A 6,689-nucleotide genomic window follows, 5' to 3' on the forward strand; every position below is an offset into this window, starting at 1 on the left:
AAACGTTAACCTTGGTCGCAACTTTTGAACGGTAGAAACTAGGACTTTTATATTTTAAATATATGCATTCTTTATGGCAAGACCTTTCGTGGGATACCAAAAACTTTTACTTATTGACCTTGACCCTAAAAATGATATCTTGCCCACAAAGATACCGAAAGCGGGGGACCACAATTCTTTGAATTTGCTTGTTTATTCATCAATCTCATACAATTATATACATTAAAACTTATTTTATAGCAGAAGTGCAAGAGAACCAGGCAGCAATCTAATCAAAATTAGATGTTAGATCCGCTCGCAAACTTGCTACACTAACAACATCTAACAACATCCCATAGAGGGTGGCGTCGGAGGGCAATATGTATCAACCAATCAAATTGTCGCTGGCAAAATCATCGGCTATTTGTTGACGTAATCGAAGGGAATAAGTCTAGAGTTCTTCCGAATTTGACCTCTGACGTGACCCTCTATGGGATGTTGTTAGATGTTAATGTAGCGAGTTCGCGAGTGGACCTAACATCTAATTTTAATTAGATTGACCAGGCAGTAACAAAGATGAAAGATGCTGTTGCTGAAAGATCCAGTCAAGCACTAAACTGACTAAACTGACTTGAATGATCAGCCTCCTTAAAAATGCAAATCAAATACAGGTATGAAATTGATCAGATGCAACAGAATAAATTCTAGGACATATATATAGAATTTATTTTCATAAGACATAGTATATCAAAATATTACATAAAGGTCATGGATGTCCAGTAATGCATTACCCTCATATTAAAAATCACAGACTCAGAAATTTGATGAAGTTTAAAAAAAAATTGAAGTGCTAATAAAATGATTACTAATGTTAGGGCAGATTTTAATGGGTAAGGTTGAGTACATCATGATCAAACAAATCATTTTGTTATTGTTGGCCTTAGTAGGGGCACTCTAGATATGAAAATACAGTGTGTAAAACAAATATTTTTAAATCAATTTTTTTTATGAAAAGGCCTTTGACATTTTTTGGTATAAAAAGGACAATTTCAGTCTGTTTTTCTTGTAAAAATATTGATAAAATTTAATGAAGAAGGTTAAGATTTGTATTAAATATCCAATAAATGGATATTTACCAGATTTATAACTCATTACACCTAAATTATCAGTAATGCATACTGGAACAACTGTGCAATAATTCGAATGACATTTTACAGAAGTTTGCTAAATTACAGGTTTTTGTCAGCTTATCTGGAAATCTTAGGACATCACTGATTTGATCAAGAACTCATCCAGCGTGAAGACCAGCCATGTGCCTCACTTGTCATGACATTATTAAAGGTAAGTAACCCTATCAGCAAAGAATTGACATGCAAATCCTTCAAAAGATTTTCATTTAAGATACTTATTTAATTGGTAGTTTTAATACCGTGTAAGCGTAATTTTTAGCGAGGCATTATCAGCTAGGTTTCTGAGATTGCTAAAATTTAATATCACTGAAAATTAAATGTGTTTTAGGTGTAATAATTATGTTAATGAAAATTATATACAAATATTATAAAGTTAGTAATTCTTTAAAAATCGCTACAATTACTTCTCTCTAAATAGAAAATACCAAATTTAAAGGACAAATCATTAAATTTGCATCATGATCTCGCTAAAATTTCCACTTGTACAATATTTTAATTTCTGTAAAATGTTTTGTTACATTTTATAAAAACAAAAAATATATATTTAAATCAAAATCATTTTATTTCAGCACTTTGAGACAAGGGGAAGATGGGATTTAAAACATGACATGGCTCTATATTATTGCATCAAAGACCAATCCAGGTTTACGTATAAAGTGAAGGAAAACAGTCAAGCATCATTTGGAGCCACGTGTACATATGTTACCGCCTAGGCGCCTTCACAATATGTCCTCTTATTTAAGAAATCACAGTGACCAGTTGTACCTATGATGTCGGACGAGATTCTGATAAAAACTTCTGTTGCAATCATCACTAACTGCAAAGAAATGAATTTTTTAAATGACTTGTATCAACACTTTTGTAGTACATCTGGCTTGTATTTTCAGATCTTGTTAGCCTTTATTTTCCTTCAAACAAAATTTTATAAGTACTAACCTGTAGGTGTAAAATGTTTGAAACAAACTGCTTGTCTCAGAAGAAAATTCTCTGCCATTTAGCAGTGTCATGAGCAGTTGATTCACTTGATTGAGGTCACAATTCCACCGGCAAAGATTACATTGGGTATTTGTAGCTGAATGGTGCCAAATAAAACACTTTTCACAAGAACCTGGCAAATGTATTAAAGTGGAAGTGAGCATCTTCACAAAAAATGAATACTTTCTCAAATATTAACAGTGATATATTATGCCTGTGTACATCCTAAATATATATAAATATATAACTAATTACACAAGTAACTAGCAAATATACAATGTCAACTTTTTTTATTCTCAAGTTCATGTATAGTGTATCAAAATAAACATGCAATATTTGTCTTGTTACACTGAGGTATTTTTAAGAAAATGTCATTCGTTGAAACAAGTGTGCGAACACTCTGCACAGTTAGCTATTTTTATGGAGAAGTTACATGTACCTACATGTATCGACATGCATTTTGAATCATAGAGATGTAATGTTAGGCACACCGAAGGAGAAAAGTAATTGTTAACAAATGTTTTTACCAATCAAATTTGATATTTAATAAGAAAGTATGTGCCAAACTTAACTGGTATTATGGTTCATTCAACTTAATTTATTTATCATTGTATGTGAGCTTTCCTGAATTTGATAAGTAAATGAACTAGTAGGTTTGATAATGAAGAAAGAAAAAAGAGCAGCCCAAAATTTACTCGATACAAAAGAAAATAAATTCCATCATTAACTACTTGGAAGTTGTCACACTTTTCATGAGTATAAGAATTATGAGAAATACTATACATAATGTAAACATATTACATTTAGCCATATATTTTATTTAGTGGAAAACATAGTCCGCCTATCCAAGTACATCACTAAATGTCTTGTATATGAATTTAATAACTAGCACATTCAGATATCTAATAGAATGATAACTTGTTGAAAATTGAATTTCCATCAAATATTATACACACCAAATGTAATACATTTACAGTATGTATGCCTCATGAACAGAACAAATTTATACCGGTATATGGATGACACATTCAGTCGAAATGTTGTCCCTTTTTCCATATCTGCTGGATCCCTATAAATTAATATGATGACAAATGTAGATAAAATGTTCTATCGTTGAAGTATGAATGTCCTATGGACCCAGTCATTGCCTTTTTGGAGACGATTTATCTATCTGACAAATGCCTAAGCCTTCATTAAAAATATTCCTATTTCTAATTCCTATTTTAAGAAGGAAAAAAAAAGTCTGTCTCATAATTGTAAGAGTATTCAGAAAGGGAGTCATAAGGCTATACAAGTTATATTGAAATTGAATATATTTAGTGTATACATCCCTGTTTACATGAAAGAAGTAATATTTGACATTTTTATTTCTGGATAGAGTACATAGCAAGTAAATCTATTTATTTCTACTGTAATACACGTATAATACATAGGCTTTAGCCCCCCTGTTTATTGCAAATATATACATAATATAGCATTGAAAATTGCTGTTTACCTTTATTTTGTTGATTATGCCCCCCCCCCCATTCTATACACCCGTCCCGTGTGCTAAATAAATGAAATAAATTTAAGAAACCAATCTTTAGGGAACGTTTTTGTTTGGAAACACATTATTCCAGCTTTAAAAATATTTTGATTTTCCTTTATGCTTTAAAATGTTCGCCAACCACACTGCTAATCGTGACCCATTCGGAATGGCTTGTATGTACGTCGTTTATTAAAACAATAAAGCAGTTAAACGCTGTTTACCTGTATCAATCAATCCATTATATCCTCTTCTTTTCAATAATCAGGAAACAAACGACATGACAGGCTCTGCTAGTCCACCGCGAGGCTTAAAACTAAATGCCAAGCGGTAATTCATTGTCTCCAAGAACGCCCAAGTACCCGGAAGTTAGAAAACGAAAGTGAAAGTTAACGAGACTTACAGACCCTATTGCAGTGACAAAGAATGGAGAATTAGTTTACACAGACGATGATGCAGGAACTGTAAATTTAGTAAAAGATAAAGAAGCTAAGGAATTGATAAAGTTGAAAAGGTGGAAACCCTACAACGTTTCCTGTTCCATGAATGGAGACTTATTAGTCATCATTCTCAGTAACGACTGGAAAAGAACAAAACTTATCCGTTTTTCTGGGACAACCGAAAAACAGACGATTGAGCTAGATGATTCTCGAAAGCCTCTTTTCAAGCCAGGAAAATTTTATAGGTATATAACAGAGAACAGAAACAGAGATATCTGTGTAGCTGATTGTGGAGCAGGCTCAGTGGTGGTTGTCAACCACGCCGGTAAATTCCGGTTTAGGTATTCCGGTTATTCACCAAGTACCAAGAAAGAAGCATTTGCACCACGAGGCATAGCCACAGATAGCCTGAGGCAGATCTTGACGGCTGATTGCAGTAACAATTGCGTACATATCCTTGATCAGGGCGGAACATTTCTTCGTTATCTTGATAGCCTAGATCTGGAAAGCCCACATGGATTGTGTACAGACAGCAAAGATAACCTTTATGTAGCCGAGTGGTACAGTGCAAAAATCAAGAAGATAAAATACAAATAGACTGGTATTCTATTTGCTTTTATCCACATGTACATATATAGAGGCACATATCATACACTAAAGCAAATTAAGAACTTTAATGCATGTTATGATTATCTTTTGGTTTTATTTACACAAGTATATTGAAAAAAGAAACTGTAATCAAATTGATCAAAATAAAACACCGGTTGTTATTATATTGTATGATATAAATTCTTCATTTTTCTTTTCCAGAAATCCAAAACAAATGTAGAACATCACTGATCTAGATGAAGCAGATGTATAAAGGTCTAAATATAATCAGATGTGATCTTGAAGTTTAAAACCTATGCTGATATACCACTGTAGAATTTAAACTAATAATGATTTTTTTCCTCTTTTTTGGTTATGTTATATAAGATGACACCTGATCCCACCTCAAACAGTTGGGACGTCTGTTTTTGCTCTGCTTCTTTTTTTGTATCTTTAAATTGATTTTTGAGCTTGAATAATGTTCGTTATCCCATTATATGTCATGATTAATTCATTGAATGTTTACAAAAATAATTATTAATTGTTACATTATAATATTTCATAAAAATATCTTAATTTTTTCTTTTATAAAAATTCTTTGTAAAGGCAATAAAGTTGACCACTTAAACTACAATGTAAGCCCAATTAGGAATAAATAAAGCTTTTTGTGAAGAATGCTGTCCAGAAAAAGAGCAGCTAATTCTAAGATGTAACAGTAGTTGTTTGTTAACAGAAACACGATTTTTTAGATTGATTGTTTGATGCGAAAATTTTCCTCTCATCATGTATAGAGACGTTACTTTATACTGTCATTGCATGCTGTGACACTGGGCCTCGGTTTTTAATTTAGGTCTTATCTGAGGGATCCGCATTTTTACTTCAAAAGCACTAGTGTAGTAGCACATTACAAAGGAACAGTTACTACCCATTTTTATTTATTGACTTATGTCTGCCGAAATCAAGATATAGACACACAACAGTTCGGTCACAGAGCGAGCGTTCTATCTGTTTTGGATATATGCCGAATACATATTTAAAAATATCAGAGAGTTTGAGGCTCGTCAGGAAACTGTCTGTTATTTTTAATGCAGAATTGTATGAGGCATATATCGATACATACAACGTAAATCTTAAAGATTTATCTTATACCTGCCTTATCGAACAGGTTGATTTTTTTCCTTTATGAAAAGGAATATCAGTTTGAAATACATATACATGATCTCGAATTTGTCTGATGCATGGCCACTATTGGATCGGCCGATTTTTTTTTTTAGAAAAGGCGCATACATGTTTAGAAACTGAGGTGTTATATGAGATTTTCCTTTGTACTGTTTCAAAAATATATTTTTTAATGAATTACATTGAAAAATATAAAAATATTGATAATATATGATTTAAAAAATTATAAGAATTGCTGCCTAGGGTAGAAAATTGTCATTATTAAAAAAATACCCAGAACTAATACTTGTGAACAGAATTGTTCTTTACCAACCAAAACGTTTCCTTTACCTTCCTCTCTACAGCCCACAGTAATTTTTTATTAAAAATTATAATTACTTTATTATGTCTAACGCCATACAACTTAGTCCTTATATTCCTTTTTGAAAATCGCATAAGCACCATTTTTTTCAAGGTTGTTTCGTTTGCATCGTATATGGATGTATATACTAGTATTCTGTAATTAAATGATACTGTACTATTCATTAAATCGATGAATGGTTCAAGTAAAAATAAAAGGTAAAAAAGTAAAAATACACGTGGGAATTCAAGTAATTTTAATATTCTTTTTGAGACATTTAAAGCCTGACAAGATTGAAGGAAATGATTCATATTTGAGTGTAACATTGAAAATTTCCACCCCGAGAAAATAATTGTTAAATGAGGCGCAGTTCCTTCTTTTATATTGATATATTCTATATATTTTTTTCTATAGAAAGGTTAATAATTTCATTTAGTTATTCGTAAAATTCGAAAAGCTTAATGTACTTGAAT

General features: G+C 31.8%; 2 long non-coding RNA genes across 2 annotated transcripts; one reads left to right on the forward strand and one right to left on the reverse strand.

Moving 5' to 3' along the window:
• The first annotated feature begins 368 nt into the window (after positions 1 to 368).
• On the forward strand, positions 369 to 1,875 carry LOC134264628 (uncharacterized). The gene is made up of 3 exons (XR_009991573.1): positions 369 to 650; positions 1,215 to 1,320; positions 1,739 to 1,875. It is a non-coding gene; the product is annotated as an uncharacterized LOC134264628 (long non-coding RNA).
• Positions 1,876 to 1,884: 9 nt separating this feature from the next.
• On the reverse strand, positions 1,885 to 4,079 carry LOC134264629 (uncharacterized). Its single transcript, XR_009991574.1, has 4 exons — positions 3,894 to 4,079; positions 3,154 to 3,213; positions 2,106 to 2,277; positions 1,885 to 1,986 (listed from the first exon to the last, which is right to left on the reverse strand). It is a non-coding gene; the product is annotated as an uncharacterized LOC134264629 (long non-coding RNA).
• Positions 4,080 to 6,689: the final 2,610 nt, after the last annotated feature.

This window comes from Saccostrea cucullata, unplaced genomic scaffold, assembly GCF_032062105.1.
Source record: "Saccostrea cucullata isolate Sc308-1 unplaced genomic scaffold, CSIRO_AGI_Scuc_v1 ctg10017, whole genome shotgun sequence".
Lineage (NCBI taxonomy): Eukaryota > Metazoa > Mollusca > Bivalvia > Ostreida > Ostreidae > Saccostrea > Saccostrea cuccullata.